Here is a 6014-nt window from a genome sequence, read left to right as displayed (position 1 = left end):
TGTTCATACTGACCAAACCAGGCTAACCACATCTGAAAGCTCAAAGAAACTACATGGTTCGCCAAGGCCCTGTAAACTTAAGAAGGTATTTCCAGCAAGAAATGTAATGTTCTACATGAAACTCAACTTTTAAGTTTTTCCTTAAATAGCATTTGACTATTTAATAATATTATTTTATAATATTATTTGATTATAGATATTATTGCTTATAGTATTTGCTTATTGAGAGTTGGTGATGAGGCAGCTGCTGTGGACATTGCTGGATAATTCAGCTGTCCGAATGACTCCAGATCAGCTCCAAGAGCTCACCAACTTGGTGAAGCTCATAGGAACAATTAGAAATGCCACCAGTGAACTGAGGGTGTGGGTCTCTGGCTAGAGGGCCTGCCTTGCACGCATGAAGCCCTGGGTTAAATCCCCAGGACCCCATTTAAAAAAATCAGCTTGACAGCACACCCCTAATCCCTGCACTTGGGAAGTGGAAGCAGGAGAATCAGAAGTTTAGGGTTATCACTGGATACACAGTTTGAGGTTAGCCTGGGCTACATGAGACCCTGTCTCAAGAAAACATCAGTCAGAAGGTAGACTGCAGATCCTATTTTAGTCCCCGTCAATTGCGAGAACACAAGTGCGACTGATTAAAAGCATTAGCGTATTTCTCTAGCTCTTCTCTCAGACATGTATCCTGAGGGTGTCCTTCTAGAGTGAGGCTTAACAGCTCCTCAGAATCAGGTTTGCTTTGCCTGGACCCACCTGCTCTGTACTGTAGTTCCTGTGAGCGAGATGGAGACCAAGAAACTGGGTGTGGGGGTGGGAGCAGGTAGGGCTTAGCATGTGTGTGTGGGGTCTCTGAGATGTTACCTTTGATATCCTCCGCCACCCTCTTTTATGTGTATGTAGTGTGTTTACATATCTGAGGTACATGTGTGTTGAGGTCAGAGTTTAAATCAAGGTGTCTGCCTTGATCACTCTCTGCAGACCTCCATGTCAGCCAGGCTTTTCTGTGGATGCTGAGGGTCCATCCTCTGGTCCCCACTCTGTGAAGGCAAGCACTTTACCCACTGAGCCATCCCACCCCTTTAGATTCTCATAATAGCCCCGTATAAAGTGCAAAGCACAGCGAGTGTCAGCAGGTGTTTATTCAGAAGCCAGTACAGGATAATGCAGATGTTTTCTCTCTGTGGACTAGGCAGCCCTTCATCAGTGTAGGGTGGGGTGGCTTCGGCACAGCTCAGCTCTCATGCTGAGGCAGGCAGGGTCTGGCCTTCCCCTTGTCCTACTGGGGAGACTTGTGGGTCAGGGGAGGGTCCACAGTTCTGCCTCCCTCTGCCTTCTATAGTGTGGTTAGGTGGGCCTGGTGTAGCAGAGAGCCTCTCCCCAAACAGAGGAAAACAGCCTGGGTGGGCCAGACATGCAGTCGGCGGCATCCCAGACTGCACCCTGCATGTGGGCGGCTGCACCGGTGTCTGTGTGCCTCAGAGGTGGCCAATTGGCTCTGCTCGAGGACTCTTCACTGATCTCTTCCACCAGGAGAAGTAAGCCTCAGGGTGTGGGAGGACCAGGAAAACAATATTCTCTTAGTCTTGAAGATGTTATAATATTTGAGGCGGCTTTCCCTTCAGTGATGGGTGAAGGGTCTAGAAGGCCACATGGGTGTGAGGAAGTGCCCCCAGCTGTCCTGCCTGTGTGTTCCCGTCCCTAGTGGGTGGATGCAGTGCTGGTGTGCAGAGTGGCTGAGGCAGCTTGCTTTGGATCCTAGGGTTCTGTTTTGCTTTTCTATCTGTGACTCACAGAAGAGCATCAGTCCTAGCCTGCCCTGCAGGGGACCTGGGTGTGTGATGATAGATGTTTAGGGTATGATTTGCCTGGGTGACTCCTGAGTCCTGGAGGAGAGCCTGAGGCTCGAGTGTCCGACCTGTGAACAGGTGTCTCTCTCACAGGGTTCGTTCATACTGGCAGGTGGCTGTGGCTCTTCTCTCCCCCAGGACTAATAGAATCTACCGTGACCACCATCGTCTGGGGGAGCCCTGACCTGGAAAGAAAGAGGTTAGGGTTAGAAGTGTTAGCAAGTGGGCCATGGGAAGGAAATGGCATGAAAGGCAAGAAGCAGTGCATCACAGATCCAGGGAGGAATGAGACAGGCTTGTGTTAGGTAGGGTTCTCAGAGGGACAGAACTGATAGATGACTATGTAGATAGGTAGGTGGATGGATGGATGGATGGATGGATGGATGGATGGATGGATGGATGAATAGATAGATAGATAGATAGATAACTAATAGGTGAATATGGATAGATAGATGGGTGGGTGAGTAGGTGGATGGATGAGGAACAAAATTGATAGGTGAATATGGATAGATAGATAGATAGATAGATAGATAGATAGATAGAGAATTGATAAGTGAATAGGTGTAGATAGATAGGTGAGTGGGTGGATGGATGAGGAACAGAACTGAAAGGTGACTATGGATAGATAGATAGATAGATAGATAGATAGATAGATAGATAGATAGATAGATGATTAATTGAGAAAGTAGATTTATTAGAATGGCTTACAGGCTATGGTCCAGCTAGTCCAACAATGGCTACCTCACTCTTCCCTGGCTAGTCTACCAATGGAAGGTCCAAGAACCCAGTAGCTGTTCAGTCCACGAGAATGGATGTCTCCACTGGATTTCAGTATGCACTGGGATCTCAAAGAAGCGGGCTCTAATCCAAGTGAAGGAGTAGACCTGCCAGGGAGAGTGAGAACAGTCAGACAGAGAAAGCAAGCTTCCGTCTTCCATGTCCTTTATGTAGACTCTCAGTAGAAGGCGTGGCCCAAGTTAAGAATGGATCTTCCCACCTCAAAAGACCTAGATTAAAAAGTGGGTCTTCCAGCTTCAAATTATTTAAGAAAAAGCCCTCGCAGCTGTGCCCAGGCACTCGTTACTTCCAGATGTAATCAGGTGACAACTACGAATAGCCACTGTCATGCCCACTTTGCAAACCTCCAAAGACCACCAAGGAGCTGATTCTGATGCAGTTGCACTGGGTCTTTATTCAAGCTCGAGTGTGGGCCACATTGCAGGCACTGATGCGGCTGGACGGGAGGGTGAACCCCCTTGCTTAGTTTCAAGCAAGCTTTTGTTGAGGCAAGCAAACAAGCAAGGGGATTCCAGCCTGGCACACATTTTGTTGCGGGGCTATTATGGAATTTGTTGCCCTTTAGAATGATCGGCTGGTGCTGGGAGCCCAGCTGTAAACTTTCATAAGTAAATATCTTTAGGTACAACAGTAACTTCTGCTTTCCTCCTCATGGGTGGTTGTTAGGAAAGACCTGAAACTAGTGCTAGGTGCAGGCTTGTTGGTTAACTCAAGTTCTTTAAGATGGAGCCTGAACCCAAGATGGAGTTGATGTGGTCTTTTAGCCAGAGGAATAGGGAGCTGGGACATGAACAGTCAACTGAGGAGTAGAAAAGAGTTGTGGTGTTGGGGCACAGGTGACCAAAGCCTTTGCTGTTATTCAGGGTATCTTAGCACTTTCCCTGCAGGCTTTGAACAGGTATGTTCAGAGTTGAGCCTCTTCTGCAAAGCCATACCGAGACAGGTGGTCTTCATAGCAGATCACCTTTCTACACTGAGTGTGGGTATCAGTGGGGTGAGTCTTACAGGAGAGTGGTCACCAGGATGATGGCTCTCATAAAATGATGAGAGTCCAGTACAGATTCATCACCTACCTGCATGATGGCTTAAGTATGTCTTTTGGAGATGTCTCTGCCTCTGTCTCTCTCTCTCTCTCTCTCTCTCTCTCTCTCTCTCTCTCTCTGTCTCTCTCTGTCTGTCTCTCTCTCCCCCCCACACACACATAAACTCACAGGGTCCTTCAGTTTCCTGGTGTAGACACCAGTTCCCGAGTTGTACTTGACATTCTGAGGTTCCACATATCGTTTGCTTGAATTGCAAGGATGTTATACTTCTCTGAAAAGTAGAATCATTTGCATCTGGATGTTTTGCTTATTTGGGAATTTTTTTTAAGCCTTTCTTCCATATTTGTGGGGTAGTTTAGCTGGGTATAGGACCATCCTTGGCATGTCGGGTTATTCCAGGACTGAGGTCACTGTAACTTCACAAGTCAGTTCTACAGAACTCTGCTCCGAAAAGAATGGCCGTTCTCCAGTTTCCACTCTGCAACTCTTCTGTGTTCAAGGTCCAGCATTCTTGTCTTCACCCAACCTCTATTTAGGAACCACAAACATTCTTTGCTAGGCTCCTCAACATTTCCTCCATGCTGAAAGTCTAGGTTCCAGGTGTCCGTTGGATTTTCCTATTGTAGCCAAGAAGTTAGCAGGTGAAGTCAGCGATCACCTCCTTCCTCACCACTCTTGGGGGTCAAAGGGCAAGGCATTCTCAGCTTTCCTTTCCTCTGGATCTCGAATGAAAGCAAGCTGTGTTCTCTGAGACATGAGCTCTGTCTCCCAGCTCACCAATAGCAGGAATCAGTCCCTGTGCGTTGTGGGACTGAAGCTCAGCTCCTGGAGGTCACTGCTGAGAACCTGCTGCTGGCTTTGAAGAACTAAGCCACCATGTTGTGGTGTGGCTAGGTCCCAAGATGGCCTCTAGGAGCCAAGTTCAGATTGACTGTCTAGGATCAGAGATCAATCAGTGGTTTTCTTCCATCCATAAGAACACAAATACCGAATGTACAGTGGGGTTGGAGTACTAGAGACCCTCTGCCTATTACTCCTACAGATCATTCTAGAAGATTCCATTGTTTTAGACTGATTAAAAATTCCCAAGAAATAAAATTTCCTCTCATGACAAATGTCTTATTACTCAGGAATAGAACATTGTGTTCTATTTTATATATAATTATAGATAATATTTTATCTATAATTATTCTTTCTTCCTTCCTTCCTTCCTTCCTTCCTTTCTTTCTTTCTTTCTTTCTTTCTTTCTTTCTTTCTTTCTTTCTTTCTTTCTTTCTTTCTTTCTTTCTTTCTTTCTTCCTTTCTTTCTTTCTTTCTTTCTTTCTTTCTTTTTTTCTTTTCAGTTCTTTGAGACAGGGTTTCTCTGTGTAGCCCTGGCTGTCCTGGAACTCATTCTGTGATCAGGCTGCCCTGGAACTCAGAAATCTGCCTGTCTCTGCCTCCCAGGTGCTGCCATATGCATTGTTTCTTTATGGACTGTCCTAGCCATCTCGGTTCCCCCTCCTTTTAGAACAGCTCCTCACACATTCCCCTGCACTGAGGCAATCACCTGCCATTTAGAGAAAAGGTGCATTTGGGCTCAGCAGTTCTAGGGTGAGGCTCAGGGTCTGTCAGCCTTCTTAGGGGATGCAGTTGCTTCCGGGGTGTAGGTTTCCAGCACCTCCCATTTTCTTCCGTTTTCTTTATTCTTCCCTGTTTCCTCCTCTCCTTTTTTCTGACAACCAGCAAACCCCTTCCCGATTCCCCCCTCTTTCATCTCTTGATGTACCCCAGGCTGGCCATAAATCCTCTCTGTAGCCCAGGCTGCCAAGTCTCCCAGGTGCTAGGCTTACAGGTGTGAGCCACTGTGTGGCAAATGGGCTGCAAGACCTTAACAAGTGAGAGCAAGAAGGAAGCAGGGCTGGGCTGAGGTCCTGCATGAAGAGAGAGAAGGGCAAAGGGAGGTTCCAGCCAGCCCCGCCATCCCACAACAGGCGTGCCTTCCTGAGTGACACACTAGGTGGTGGTGTCAGCTCGGAAATAGGACAGTGCTTCTGTGGAAGACAAGACAATGGCTTTTAAACTCCTGTAGATGTGAGATCCATGGGATCAGTAGATACCTGGCAGGCACCCAGAGGCCACCCAGTGCCACGTGTGGTTGTTGAGGGAGATGGGGGCTGTCGAGGAAAAGATGTGCTTGCAGACACAGCAAACCAGAGCTGAATTGTCATATTGGTGCCTCGCACACTGTTTATAAATGTCTTCTGGATTCGGCTTGGTTGAAGTTCTGGAGGTGTCAGCGGGGCCTCGTTTTAAACTGAGCCTTCACAGCCTGGCTGTGCTGTGT

The sequence above is a fragment of the Mus caroli genome, unplaced genomic scaffold (genome assembly GCF_978045245.1).
Source record: "Mus caroli unplaced genomic scaffold, Mus_caroli_1 scaffold_6, whole genome shotgun sequence".
Lineage (NCBI taxonomy): Eukaryota > Metazoa > Chordata > Mammalia > Rodentia > Muridae > Mus > Mus caroli.
Note: the sequence above shows the minus strand (reverse complement) of the source record.